Source organism: Marmota flaviventris, chromosome 5 (genome assembly GCF_047511675.1).
Source record: "Marmota flaviventris isolate mMarFla1 chromosome 5, mMarFla1.hap1, whole genome shotgun sequence".
NCBI lineage: Eukaryota > Metazoa > Chordata > Mammalia > Rodentia > Sciuridae > Marmota > Marmota flaviventris.
The window spans coordinates 4,144,159-4,159,214 of NC_092502.1; the positions used below are offsets into that span (position 1 = coordinate 4,144,159).

The 15,056-nt window shown below is 49.3% G+C and overlaps 1 pseudogene; it reads right to left on the reverse strand.

Moving 5' to 3' along the window:
- Positions 1 to 1,918: 1,918 nt before the first annotated feature.
- On the reverse strand, positions 1,919 to 2,269 carry LOC139705628 (SOSS complex subunit C pseudogene; annotated as a pseudogene).
- Between the last annotated feature and the right edge of the window lie 12,787 nt (positions 2,270 to 15,056).

Genomic DNA, 15,056 nt, shown 5'->3' on the forward strand with positions numbered 1-15,056 from the left:
CTATCAAGATGGCCAACAAGGTCACCGTCACTGTGCTCGCATTGGCCAATATCTGATAGCAGGCATGTAGGCGGTTTCCAATAAAGTGGTTAACTTTGATAAGCTGAGAGAAATCACCCAGGATCCAGATGAGAATCCAGCCTTATTTCTCAGTTGCCTTACAGAGGCTCTCATCAAATATAATAAGCTGGATACTGAATCTCCCTCTGGGGCTATGGTGTTAGCAACCCATTTCGCTACTCAATCAGCCCATGATATTTGAAAAAAATCTCAAATGAGCTGAGGAGGGGCCTCAGACCCCTATTCGAGATCTGGTGAAAATGGCCTTTAAAATTGCTTTCTCATCACTGAAAACAAGGTTAATAAGAATTTGAAGTCCCAACAGGTATACAAGTCTTTAAGGTAGAAGGTTTGAAAGACCCCCACCTTATCTGAGATAAGGCTCTGCTTTCCATTTTACTACATGTTAAAATGACTCCCAAGTAGACCAGATTTCAGTTAAAGCCCAGTACTCTTAATTTAAGACTGGTGAGACTGACTTGCTAGATGTTTAAGATCAAGACTTAAAAATAAAGCTATATTAAAAGGGCCCCAAACCCCAATATTTGGCTCTGGCCCTCTGTGTCAGTCTGAATCCAGAGAACAGGGAACTTCTCAAAGAGCTTTGCAACTCTGGGCCACATAATCTCCCATTAAGGGGGGCTAATGAGACCACAGGAGAGTGAAAAGCCAATCAGTGCACTTGCTGTGAATAGGAGGATCATTGGAGAAAGGAGACATCCCAGTTGCTTCCAAGGGAAGCCACATGATCAAGCAAGACCTGGACCCATCCTAGCACAAATGGCACTAGCAGAACTAAGAAGCTGCTCTCAAGTTCCCCCGCGAGCGACCCCTATGGGAACTCAGCTGACTCTTAACAATAGATAGAAACAAAGTCAATTTTGACTAGCTTGATCTTAAACACCTAACAAAAACAGTCAAACCAAAACACAGTCATTCCTGAGAGTAATGAAGGACAAGAACAGCTAGAAAAGAGGAGACAGCAACTAGGCCAACAGGCTCCATGGGGATTGTTCAGTCAAGTATGGCCTTGGCTTCTCCCTCTGGCAGGACCTCTATTAGTCCTCTTTATGTTTCTCCTAATAGGACCATGTCTATTAAATTGCCTAAAGAAGTTCCTGCAAGATCAGATACACAAATTCACCAACCAGTCAGTAAATCAACTACTTTTTCATGACCACCAGCCCCTGATGCCCAAGATGGAGACCTAGGACTCATGATCAACTCCTTAGACTCCAGAGACTCTGCCTCCACCAGGGAGTGGGCTTTTATTGGGGAACAAAAAATTCCAGGGAAAATCCCATCCAATGAAGGTTAAAGGGGGTAGCATCCCAAGATCAGGGGCGATGACTGGGTCTTCGGGGCAGTGGCCAGACACGTCTCTGCATGGACAAGCCCTCGGACCTGGGAAAGGGTGGGGAAAGCTCTAACACAGCTGTGTCTAAGCGCCTCTCACCCAGCCAGGGAGGTAACTCAAATCACGTGTGAGGATGGCCTCCCACACCCCCTCTTGTACTAACCAATCACCCCTACCCAACCTGTTCCTGCCAGTGAATGTGCTAATCATGTTTTAGAGTTATTTTATGATTTTCCCGTGGTGTGTGATTATTTGCTAAGAGATACTATGATGTATATGAAGTCCCTGCCTTCCCCAAAGAGTGTATAAAACTGCTGCAAATCCTGGACTCAGAGCCTCTCAGTGTCACCAGTTGCTGTGTGTGCGTGGAGGACTGAGCTAGCTCACAATAAACACCTATTTGCTGCTTACATCGATCTTGGTCTCTGGTAGTCTTTTGGGGGTCCCGAACTTGAGCATAACATGTACAGCCCCGAATGAGAGGAGCTCTGGCATTGGGTATTACAAAGTAATTTTCATTACAGATGTTTTCTTCATTCTGGGTCAAGGCGAGGTAAAACAGGAAGAAAAAGATTTCCAAATGCAAAGTCTTGAGTTATGAAGTATCCAGATGAATGTGCATGAGCATGCTGCAAAGCTGCCTTCTGCTGGGCTGCGATATGCTGCTGTTCTGCATGTCCCTGGAAGTCCTTATTAAGAGCTGGTCTGGAGAGTGCAATGCTAGCTCCAGGATTATTTGCTGAAGATTGGTTCTACATAAGTAATTTTCATTTCTCTTTGTCCAGTTCTGCCAAGATTGCAACTCTATTTTTGTTTTGAAAACCTTGTCCTGAAGGATTTGCTGCCATCTTCCTGTTTTCTGTTTCAATTATATTCAGAGGCAATGGATTAGCACTTCACATTCACCCGGGATGCCTGAGCACTGGGGAGGCCTTGCTGCGGGTGGCAGCTGTCAAGGTGGAACACACCACCTAGAGACAGACAGGCAGAACCTCCGCAGTGTGCTGAACTACAACCTTCCCGCCCTCCTGCAACTGATTTTTTAAATGGACATGTTTCTTTCTCTTCCTCTCTCCCTGCTCCTCCTTAATCTCTCCACCTCCCTAATCTCAGGGGAAACAGGATTATCTTTCTCCCCTATTTTAGGCAAATTTATCTGTCCTTGAGTGCTCACCCACCATAGGAAGGAAGGAGTCCAGACTTTGGGGTTGGTACCAGAGGGCCTCAGAAATGACAATCTCCCAAATTAACAAGTGAATTCAACTCCAGAGAGAAAACCTGTGGAATGTAGCCTTTGACTCACCTCTTTAACCCTGGCCCCACCTCTTTCCTCCTGACGGGCAGAATAAGAGCCTCAGGGACAGGAGCCTCTGTGCTTCTCCTTTGCTAGTAAAGCTTAAGAAATCTTCCTTTTTCTTTTCCCACAAAACCATGTCCTCGTGATTGGATTGGCATCAGGGACAAGGACTGAGTGTTCGGTTGCACCGCGACAGTGTCTACCTTAGTAATACAGTCCTGCTGCTCTGCCACTGTTACTCATTTTTAAAAGACATTTTTCTTTCTCTTCCTCTCTCCCTCCCCTTCCATCCTCTCTACTCCCTAATTTGCAGTGGTGTGTGTGAGGGGAATATGATGATCTTCCTTTGCCATCCTAGGCAGAGTATCTGTCCTTAAACACATTTTTACCACAGGAAGGAGGCAATCTGCTTTGGACATGGCAACAGAAGCTCTCAGAAATGACTATCTCCCAAATTAACAAGTACATTCAACCCCAGAGAGAAAATAGGTGGAATGCAACCTTCACATCACCTCTATAAATGCCCTCCCTCTGTTCCTGCTGATGGGCAAAATCACTCTGTGGGACAGGAGCCCCGTGCTCCTCCTTTGCTAGCAAAGCAAGGAAACTTTGTTTCTCTTTTCCCAAAACCATGTGCCCATTACTGAATTGGCATTGGGGACAAGGACCAAGGTTTAGGTAACAGTTTTGCCATGAGGAGACTGAGACTGCTCCAAATAGAGCATGGCAGGTGGGGTATATGGCCACAGAGCTGGTGGGCGTCACTGGATCCTGGCTCACCAGCCTAACAAGCTTCTTGCTGAAGAAGGGCCAACAGGGTCAGAGGTCATCTGAGGATAGTCTGAGGAGATAGAGAGGGTCTGTGTGCCTGCTTGACCTGACTTCTCAGGATTCTTGGTAAAACCAAGCCATTTGGGGCAGTGCCAGGTGGTAACAAGCACAGATGGCCAAGAGTTAGGTCCTAGTTAGAAGGGAGGTGGGGGAGCTGGGTAGCATTTGATCAGGGAGAGAATCTGTGTCAGTGGCTAGAATGGGGTGTGGGCCCCAGAACTGCTCTGGGATGACAGGAGGGTGGCCCTTCTCCCTGAGGAGAGTCTTTATCTGGAGTAGAGGGCACAGTGGCATCTCAGGTCCCAGGGAAGATCTCATCTGTGCTGAGAGGAGGGCACACCCTCAGTATGGGGCTGTGGGGCCATCTGAAGCTAAGCTGCAGGGACGCAAAGCCTAGACAGCAAACAGAAGACTGTCCCTAGCATGCTGGCCCCTCCTCCTTGTGCCCCAGGTAGGCCTCTGGCAGCTTCTCCTCAGTACCACAAGTTGCCAGGTGAGACTTTCTGAGAATGTGCCATGGAGGATGTGAGTTGGCACAGACGCGGGCAGTGCCAGGCTAGCACCAGGTCTGCTCTCTTCTCCACATGACTTGAGAGTGGCAGCAAGGACTCCCAGGGTGACACAGTCAGCTCCATCCCCCTGCCCTGCAGAGAGGCCAGCAGACAGCTGAAGTAACCAAGGTCACGTGAGCTATATCTGGCCTCCTACCTCACACCTTCTGAGCCAGAGCCACCTAGGCTGGCCAGGGACACACGATTCATGGACTTCCATCACAGGTGAGGAAGCGTCTGCTGAGTGTAGGGGGAAAGGTGTCCAGGAGCTGGCGGCCAGGGCACATGTGTGTCTGGTGATTCTCATGAGACCTTGGGCCTCAGGAGCTGCCAGCAGCAGGAAGGTTGTGTTATGACCCAGGAAAGCCTTGGCCACCTCTGAAGGTGAGCTGCAGGACAAGGAATTAGTTTGTTTACAATTAAAAAAAAAATCTCATTATTTGACCCATATTGTTCCATTCAGAGGAGCTGCCCTAGGAAGTAGGGGGATATTCTATCATGGGCACAGTGGCTAAAAGCAAATTAACTTAGTTTTATAAAAATGATTTCAGTGCAAATGCAAATATTAGACTTATCTATTTTTAAATTAGGGAAAGAGTTTTGATCCATCAAAGAAATTTTAAAAATGGGGTAGGCTAAACAGAAAATAAAACTGAAACATTTACTTCAGTTGTCCCTGGTTTCTTTGCTCTGCCAAAGGCAGACAAGGGGCACAAAGAGAATCAAATGCATCCAAGAGTATAAGAAATAACACTGGGCACAACAGGGTGCAGAAGGCACAAGCACACAGATGGAGCCATGGGTGGGGCACCAGCGCAGGTACCAGCCAAGGGAAGAGCAGGGGAAGCCGTGTTTGGGATCCTCCCTCTGTGGCCACTGCTCACCACTGACCTGGCCCTTTCCTGTGTCCACCTCTCAATCTTCTGTGCTGGGCTCTGGCACCAGTGAGGGCTTTCTGTGCAGCTCCGGGCTGAGGCCGGTGTGTGCTCAGGGGACCCCTGGGCCATCCTCAGTGACAAGCAGGTGGCAGCTTGGGCTCTGCTTCTCTCCGCTTCCTGGCTGGCTCATGGTGCTGGCAGCACTGGTGCCTAGTGAAGTGCCCTTGAGAAGGGGCCATGGGCCTGAGGCACAGACATGGGAGGAGGACTCTGTTCTTGGGGCAGGTGCCCCTGCATGTTCCTGAGAGTGTGCGAGGTGGGGCGCCAGAGGCCTGTGTGGACCACCCTGTGCGGACCACCCTATGCTGTGCCAGGGCACAATGTGTCCACTACAGGCAGCACCTTGGCCTCTTACAGAAGGCTGGCCCCTGTGTGGCCATGGTTACTCAGGCTCTTCCCCCATGCCCCCTCCTGTGGACCACACCAGGCCACCAGAGCCTCTGCCAGTCCCCCATCTGTGTGTCCCAACCATTGCAGCATACTGCACAGATCTCCTCAAAGTTCATCTAAACCTCACCTCCCTGATCCAATCCACCCTCCACCACCTCTACCCCGTGTGCAAACCAGTTCCTACAGCTGCTCCCGACAATGGTTTCTGAGCTCTGCCCAGCCACAATTCCTGTTCTCCAAATGCTCAGAAACCTCGAGGGTCAGGACCTGACATGGCCTGGTCCACTTTGAGTGTGGCTGGGTACACAGCATGTGAACCTTGCCGAACAAGTAAACAGACAATTGGAAATACCCACGGAGGAAGGGGCAGTCAAGGAAGGGCACAGGAACAAGCAGTGCAAGTTTAATCCACAAATGGAGGCGGCTGGGCCCTCACAGGAGCTCAGTGAAGCAGCTTCCCCAGGAAGAGCACAAAGAAGATGGGAGGTGTGGTTCTGACTATGGTCCCTGTTCCGAAGGGTGACCTGCAACTCTTACTCTCGTTAGAAACTGGAAAACCCATATAAGTAGTTATCGTCTCCGTGCATTGGTCTGCTTGTGCACACTTCTTCAGTTCAATGGGCACGTTGCTAAAACCTGTAAGAAACCAGACATGAGACTCCTCTTTTCCTCCTCCTCATCTAAACTTCCCTCCATCCACAGAGTGGTCTTGAACAGGGCAGAAATCAGCCACTCTCCTGTGTGATGCACCCAATACTGCCCTCTCTAGCAGAGGCACGGGCTGGCAGATATCATCCCAACACAGGGCCTGCAAATCCCTAAGCTCCCTTAAACCCTGTGTCAATCAAGTATTTATCTTCTTACATGATGTGAGTGAGCCTTCTAGCCCATGTTAGCACTTGGGGATGTAGCATGAGCTCTGTACCCAAGGCAATGGAGGTGAAGAGTCCTAATGCCTTGTTAACAGCATCCTGGAGACCACCACATGCAGGTGCCAGGTACCTGTGCTGCAATCATGTGCTCCGTATGATCTTGAGGACAGAGCTAACTTCCTCTTACTCTTGGTCTGAGGCTACTATTAATAAATAGCAATAGCCATCAAAAAGCTATCACTTAAGTTGAGTGTGGTGGTTCAGCCCTGTAATCCCAGCAGCTTGGGAGGCTGAGGCAGGAGATCTCAAGTTTAAAGTCAGTCTCAGCAATTTAGCAAGACACTCAGCAACTTGAGAGAGACCCTGTCTCAAAATAAAAACAAAACAAACAAAAGGGCTGAGGATGTGGCTCAGTGGTTAAGTGCTCCTGGTTTCAATCCCTGGTACCAAAAAACAAAAACAAAAACAAAAAACCCTATCACTTTACTCATGTTCTATGCCTTTCAAATCCCTTCAGACACATTCCTTCATATGGCAGGCACTATGCTCTTGATGATTCTGTCTCATTTCCTTGGGACATCAAGAGCAATCTAGGGATGGCTGTTTTAGATAAAGAATCATGTTACGCAAACTTCAGGAAGCAAAAACTTCAGACCAGCCAATATCACTAGGCCCTGTCATCACCTCCCTGACGATGACTTCAGGAAGCCTGAGTTCCCAAGTCAGAGAAGTAAGAGGGTGAAAAAGAGCTCCAACCCCATGGCCCTGAGCCTCCTGTCTGCAGGCTACATCACAACACCACTGATAATTAATTTCTAATGTGTGTCTTTAATTAAGAATTTTGTATTAGATTTCTTATAGAAAGTAAATTATGCTTAATGACCACTTTGAAGAAAGTTTAAGTTTAGTCACTGCCTCTCTCCAAAATTTTTACTTTGAAAATTAAAAACCCAGAGAGAAAGGAAAAAAACCAAACCAAAACAAAACAAAAACCAACCTACACTGGGTTTAAAAAAATCTTGCCAAGTCTGCAGAGAACAGATGTTCATCAGTATGCTGAGCCACTATCCAGGTGCTAATAAAGCCTGTCAATAAACACATGCGGACTCACAGGCGGATGAAGGGGAAGAGCTTTCTAAGCAGGCAGACAAAAGCAGGAGTGTCCTTAATCCTGCCCTCTGTCAGCGTGAGAGGGCTGCTCACTGTCCCGAATACCCTGAACCGCCGCCTGGAGAGTACCTGTGTCAATGACGCCAGAGAACTCCACACACTGGGTTCTGTCTGTGGCACACCACTTGAACTCTGCCTTGCACAGTCTTCCCTTCACTGCAAAGCACGTTGGGCACCTGAACCCGTTGGAGGCAAATTCATCAATGTCCTTCTCCTCAAAGTCACTCATTTTAATCTCCCAGGAGACTGTTAAGGAAATAAAAAAAAAATAGGGAAGCCTGGATGGTACCCACCACCATCTGGAGAATGTACTCATGCTCTTGAATGGCCTCTCAAACCCACCTGCCCCCTCCCTGCTGCCCAGACCCTGCGTTCCTCTGGTGATACTAACTCGGTACTGTGGCACCACAGAAGTCCTTGTCCTCACGTAGCCTACTTTCTCATGGGGGAGGTAAATGAAACCGGACAGGAACTAAGAGGACCCAGTATATCAGACAACAATAAAGGCTGCAGAGGAGCAGAACACGGTCGAGTGCAGGTGGCGCCCACAGGGTGGGCAGAGAGGCCCCTCTGGAAGGGGTGGTTTCGTCAGAGGAGGCCTGGAAGAGGTCTACTTCCAAACACTGGCACACAATAATCTGATTTTACAGGTAGAGGTCACAGATATGGCAAACACAGGATGCTTAAAGAAGGGGCCCCAATGACAAGGAGCCTTAGCTCCTCCAGCTTTCTGTCTCTGGGGCTCCCTAATGTCATGGAGAACTAAGGCAGCTCCCTGCCCCTGACCATGTGTCTCTACTGCCACCTGCAGTCACCACAAAGGTCTCCCAAAGATGCCCAGGTAGAGCAGGAGTGCAGGGAATTACAGAGAAGTGGAAACCTTGGGAAGGTAAGGGCAGGGGAAGTGGGGAGTAAGAGCAAGGTACTTACCTGAAGAATTCTTCTCAGGCTCCCAAAAGGCAGCTTGTCTTTGTTTACCACCCCACCCCCACCCTTCAGGAGCTGCCTAGCTGCTCAGCTGCTATCCCCCACAAGGCGAGTGTAAGTGGCACCCAGGGGACATGCACCCTGGAGCCTGTACATCCTCTCCCCCCTGCATGAATCCCAATTCTCTTGCTCAAGTAGACAGAGGATGTGGCAGGCAGCCCTCAGAGGTGGTGGGAGCAGGGGGCCTGATCTTTACCACGTCTATGTCTATACACACAGCCTCACATGATGTTACACAGCCCCGGGGAGCAAGGAGATCAGCTGGGGACCATGGCTGCAGCCTCTCAGAGCTGCCATTCCCTGGTATGGAACTCAGAGAAGTGTGACAATTACAGGACTGTTGGGTTTTTCCTGGAGGTATACTTGTCCGGGTAAGAGGATGGAATGTACATATATTCTGGTAGGGCTTCAAAATTTTCTTTTGCTCTTGAGAAAACAAAAAGACCCATCATGGAAAGTGCTCAAATCACAACCACAAAGCAAGCTCTGAACAGCATAGTAAAGTAGGGCACTTCTGGTTACACACGGAGGTAAGTCCCACTCTGCCCCTCTCCCTGGAGCTGCTTCTCTATGCTCATGAAGGGGCTGACTCCCAGGGCAATGGTGAAGGAGGTCCAGCTATGGACCTAAGTCAGCCGCGACTCCATGCTGTCTGACTTCTTTTTAACTGGAGTTCTTCTGAGCTGTTCTTTTCAGCAGTTATCTTGGCTCATAGGAACAACAGTTCTGACGGACACACATCTGTGACAGAGTCAAAACTATGCTCAGGCAATAGTAATGTTCTTATTCTGTACAAGGCTTGGCCTGCCCAGTCTCGAGATGATGAAGGACCAGACCTTGTCTAGTCAGTGTCACCTGCTCTGGCAGCTGTGCAAAGCTTCTGGCTCTGTAGACCTCCACCCCTAGCCCTCATCCCCTTTCTTAAAAAACCTTGTCCCTGTCAGTTGCTCTAGGACAGGGCTAAAGATAAATAAGTTTTGGAAATTACAGTGAAGTTGGCTTTGGACTTTGGAGGAGGCACTGTGGAAGCCTTTGGTCCACTCTGGTCCAGGTGCTTTGACTGCAGAAGCAGAAAACTGCTGACCTCCAGAATCAGAATATCCTGAAAACAGGATGTTCTTTCTAAGGCTCACCAAGAGTGCTTCAGGAGAGACAAGGAAACACAGATCACTCCCCTCAGCTATTTGCAAAAATGTCATGTTCATTCCCTTTTAATTTTGCCTAGAGTCCTGCAGGCTGTCTTGGAGAACTGCTTGCTGAAATAATAAAATTGAGCGACTCAGCACCTATGGTTACTTGTAATCACAGCTCTGGCTCCGAGTCCTGAGAACCGGCATCCTTGTTCATCTTATCTCTAGTTTTGAGTAAACCTCACATCATTGCTCATTCTTCCTAACAAAAGGAGGAGCCAGTCAGACTGGGACTTCACTTCATCGTGGGGGTGGTCCCCTGACTTCTGCTCTGGAACAACCTTGTCTCTGGGTCTTTCATCCACCGTGTTCAGAGTTCAGCTGGTCTGGCCTGGCAAGGCCCAATACGAGAGCAGGAAAGACAACACCTGAAGAATGGAGAACAGGGCTTGAAGGTTCAAAGTCCCAAGATAAACTATATTTTGCCTAAAGCTTTTCCTCAAAATAAATAAATCAAGTGATTTTCTCTAACCTATTCTCAGAAAGCAGGAGAAAAATCAAGAAAGAGTAGGAGCTTTATGTAAAACTATGCTGACTTTTCTTATCTAAAGTCCTAAATGTCATATATCAAAGGCTACATGTTAACAGACCCACTGTTTTATAAGATTCTCTTCTTCTACCCAACAGGTGAGACTTGGGACCTTCTAAGCACTGTCCCAGCCCCAAACACTGACTGCATGTTCCAATCTGATTAGTAATGTCAACTGACCTGAGTGAGACCCTTATCCTGGTCTCACTCTTCCCCCTCTAAGAGACCTTTAAAGAACACCAGCTTTTCCTGGGCTGGCTGAAGCTTTACTTCAAGACCCCTCTGTACTATGGGCTCTAACAAACTTCTTGGTCTGAAGGCTGATCCTATTCCATGCCTCTCTTGAACATGCCAGTCTTCCTTTCTGAATCTAACATTAAACTGTCTCATAAGAAATTCCTACTAAGTGACAGTGTTTCTGCTGTCATGTCTGGTCCAATAGTATGGGGTGGGGAGAAACAGCAGGTGATGAAGAGTCTATTTTCAGTCAGGAAGAAGAGCAGTTAAGAGGCTGAAGGAAAAAGGAAAAGCATGAGTTGGTGGGATTGGCAGTCAACAGCCTCCGATCCCTGAAATGGTGATGGTGGAGGCTGGCCTGAGAGGACCTGGGAATAATGGGGAATATGAAAATGATATGGGCACGATGGGTGTGGTGGTACACACCTGTAATCCCAGTGGGTGGGGAGGCTAAGGCAGGAGGATCCTAAGTTCAAAGCCAGCCTTAGCAACTTAGCAAGGCCCTGTCTCAAAATATAAAACAAAACAAAAACAAAAGTTTGGGGATGCTGCTCAGTGGTTAAGTATCCCTGGGTTCAATCCCCAGTACAAAAAAAAAAAAAAAAAAAAAAAAGACCTGGGCACAGGTGAACCCAGGGATAGTTAAATGTTCCCAAATACCCCTTACCTGTAAACCAAATTCAATGATAAACATTTCAGCTGATCCTTCCTTCCCCATACATGTCATCTTTGGGGAGAAGGGGAACAAAAACAAAACAAAAGAAAAAAAAAAAAAACAAAACCCACCACAACACAAAGCTACTCTTTAATGAGAGCTTCTTGAGTGCCAGGCATTGGGCCTGCAGCTTCACCAGCTCACACATTCTTTGCCACTCCAAGAGGCAGGTGTCAACTGTTCCGATGGCCTTATCTACACATCCGGAGGTCAGCACTGGCTGATCTGGAGGCCACAGGCGGGTCTGTCCCCATCACACTCACTAGGCTGGGAGCATTTTGATGTCAGACTCTGTGTCAACTCCTTCACTGCAGGTACCACGCAGAACACAGCACCAGACTAAGGAAGATGGCACTGAAGGGGAAATGCAGCTGGGAATACAGGGGATACTGTAGTTGGTAGTGCATGGGGGAAGAGAGATTGAGGCCAAGATGTGGGAATTCAGGAAAGTGCGGGTAGAAATGAAGGGGTAGGGCTGGAATGCAGGATGGGCAGAAGAGAGAGAAAGCAGGCCTGGGGTGGGCGTGCGAATGCAGAAGGGAAGGGGGACGCTGGGAAGGGGCGAGAGCTGGGGATCTGGATACTGCACGTCGCGCTAGCTCACCTGAGACGAGGGGCACCAGAGCGAGGCTGCAGGCCAGGAGCAGGCTGCCCAGAGCCGGGGGGCACATGGCTGTGGCTGGTGTGGTCCTGTCTGCGGAAGAGAAGACCCTAAGCTTCGCGCCTTCGCTGGGCGCCCGACCTCTGGCGGGGGTGGGGGGTGGGGTGGGCAGACCAGGTCCTCGAGGCTCCGAGGGCCCCGCACCATGTCGGCCAGTGCGCTCTGCCCCGTCCTGTTGCACATATGGACGCAGCGGTGGGCTGAGCCCCGAGGGTGAGTGCTATGGCACCCCACAGTGGCAGCCTACCTGGCGGCCAACCACTGCACGTGGCTCCCAAGGCAGAACGCCAGGGCAGGACACCACAGCGCATGCACAGGGCAGAACTTCATGGTCGGTCCTCATCGGTCGCCTGCTTGCTCTGCCCGCCTTCCCGGAGCCTGAGCCAATGAGACCCCGGGGCCCTTTCCACACGTGACTGGAGCCTGGGAACTCCTTCCACACTGCACAGAGTTGGGGGAGCTCGAGCAGCAGCAGGTCCTGCTTCTGGAACAGCCCCTCCCCACAGAGGTGTGCTCCTGTGCGCCGCCCCTCTTTCCTACTGTGAGCACCCCCAGAGGGAGCATGGCCTTGTGCTTCATTCCCCACAGGAAGTTCTGGCCTCCCGGACGTTTCTTCCTAGCAGCCGTGCACCTGGAGCAGCCCTGGAAGTTCATGATGATTTCCAACACTTCCGCCCTTCTTGAGCTTTGGGAGAACGGGGGCCTTGTGCATGTGCATGATCTGTGTGTCCCCAGGAGTCACTAGCCCAGTGCCTTGGACGTGAACACACTGTTAGTATGTGCTGAACGAATGAAGGATTCCTTCTGCCCGTGAAGTTATAAAGTCTTGGTTATAAAGTCTTCCAGCTTCCCCATTGCTGTTCTGAGGCCTTGCTTTTTCAGCTGCAAAAACACTACTCTTTTTTGGAAGCATTCTAAATATGGATCAGTGGAAGGATGAGTGGATAAGGAGAATGTGGACTATACATCAGCCTTAAAGTAGAAGGATCTCTTACCATAGGCTGTAACACTGATGAACTTTGAGGATATTTTTCCGTGAGAAATAAGCAAGTCACAGGAACAACCCTGCACGATTCCCTTATATGAGGCATTTGAAGTGAACCATAACTACCAGGCCCTGGGGGAGAAGGGGAATGGGAATTGCAAAATGAAAAATATTTAGAGATCTTTGTTGAACAAAAATGAACATACAGTTAACACTACTGTATTGTACACTTAAATTGTTAATTTATGGATTACAATCATCATCATCATCATCTACTCTACATCACACTATTTTTTGTAGTAGATTCACCAGCCCATGAAGGTCCAGTCCAATGGAGCTGCAGGCACTTGAAGGTGCAGTGCCCATGTGGCTGGAGTGAAAGTCAGCTTTGACATGCTGTTGGCAAGGAGGGGGCTTGCAGCTGAAATGGGTCAAGCCTTCCTCTCTAGGCCTGGGGAGTCCACGTAAGATCTGGAGCAAGAGGAAAGTGCTAGAGAGGGAGTCTGGGTGAGGTGGTCCTCTGGTTTAGTCTCATAATGAACAATTAATTCATGGTGGAGTCCTCATTTAGACACAGTGACAATGTTTTAGGTTTTGGAGTTAGAGGTTGTGTGTCAGCAGCAGCTGTGAGGATTAAACGGAGCATGAAGTATTGCAAAAGGTTTATTGTAGCACAATACACCTTGCATAAAATTCACCATCTCAATACCCATACTCCAGTGGCATCTATAAATTTCACAATGTGGTGCAGCCACCATTTTTCTTCACCCCCAAAATGAAACCTGGGCAGGTTTCTCCCTTCCATTTCTCCCTTCCCAGACCTCCAGAAGCCATTAATGACTTTCTCTATGGATTTGCCTGTTCTGGACATTGGGTACAAATTGACCACTACCGTTTCTAGTATTTCACATTTGATTTTCACTCCATAGAATGCTTTGAAGGTTCATCCTTGAAAGTTGCTGTAGTTTGTAACAATACTGCATTATTTTTATGGCTGAATAATATTCAGTTGTGTGAATGTTCATCAGCTGGGACACCGGGGAAGGCTCCCTGAAGACATAGTACCTCTGCTGAGGAAGGAAAGACGTGCAGGGGTTCACCCAACACAGTGAGCCAGCAGCACCTCAGGTGCAAGAACGCCCTGCTCTGCTGGTGACCTGGAAATGAGAGGGAGTAGGGGAGAGAACAAGGAACTGAGGGGAGCCCAGGGAGGCTGGGAGCTACAGGGCTTTCTGGACAGAGAAAAAGATGTTTTGCTTCAAGAGTTTCATGTTGTTGTTCTTCTGTGTTTTTAAGAACCACAGATCTCTTTTCAGGGAGCTTACATTGTCATGAAGACAGGCAGTAAGCAATATAAGGAACTGACATGTGATCTGTTAGGAGGTGACCAGGTAGGATCAGTGGAATTGCCAAGGAGTTTGAGGTGGAAGAATGGGATTTGTTCATGTGTTTGCATTTAGAGATCCTGTAGGCTAAACCTTGGGAACAAGCCGCAGGTGAGTTAGGAGGGCAGTGTGAGAAAGGACAGTGAGACCTGGTGGAATTTCCTGCATCCTCCAGGAAAGGGGTCTGTGGCCATGACTGTCCCCTGGCATGACAAACTTGGGGTGCCTTTGTAACATGCAGAGGGGCATTGGGTGTGGGTGAGGAGCTCAGGAGACGTCTGGCGGGCCTGTGAATACGTATGGCTGACTTTGGTGTCAGATGGTAAACAAGGCCATGTCCTTGAGCAGGAGTGCCAGGAGAGAGTGTGGGAAGGGCCTTGTACAGACCCAGCACCTTCACACTCATGGGGAAGGAGTGGGCCCCAGGGAGGAGGGCAAGTGCCGAGGGAGGGAGAAAGTGTTTTCGAGAAGTGGGAGCTGGATGGAACCAGCGCTGGGGTGAGGTAGTAAATGTCCTCTGAGCTCATCCCTTCATCCAGCAGTGTTTATTAACCAATCCATGTGCCAGGTGTCTTCCAGAACTGAGAATAGGTCACTGATAAAGCTTAGCCTCTGCTGGCCTGACCTGCTGTGCTAAGGGGAAAAAGGAACGTGGAACACACCTGGGGTTAGGAGGTGTGGGTGCAGGTGGGTGCTGCTCGGGCAGAGGGATCCGGCACTGGGGCAGCTTCTGAAGGCAGTAGAGGAAGGGGCTGGGACAATGGGAGGAAGCCCCAGGCAGGGTGCCGGGTGAAGGGGGCCTGGGGGTTAGAGCAGTGCAGGCAGTGTGGCCACAGGGGTGAGGGGGAGGGCAGTGCAGAGGAGTGGGGAGATGCCTGGGGCAGCGGGCTCTGTGGGGCCT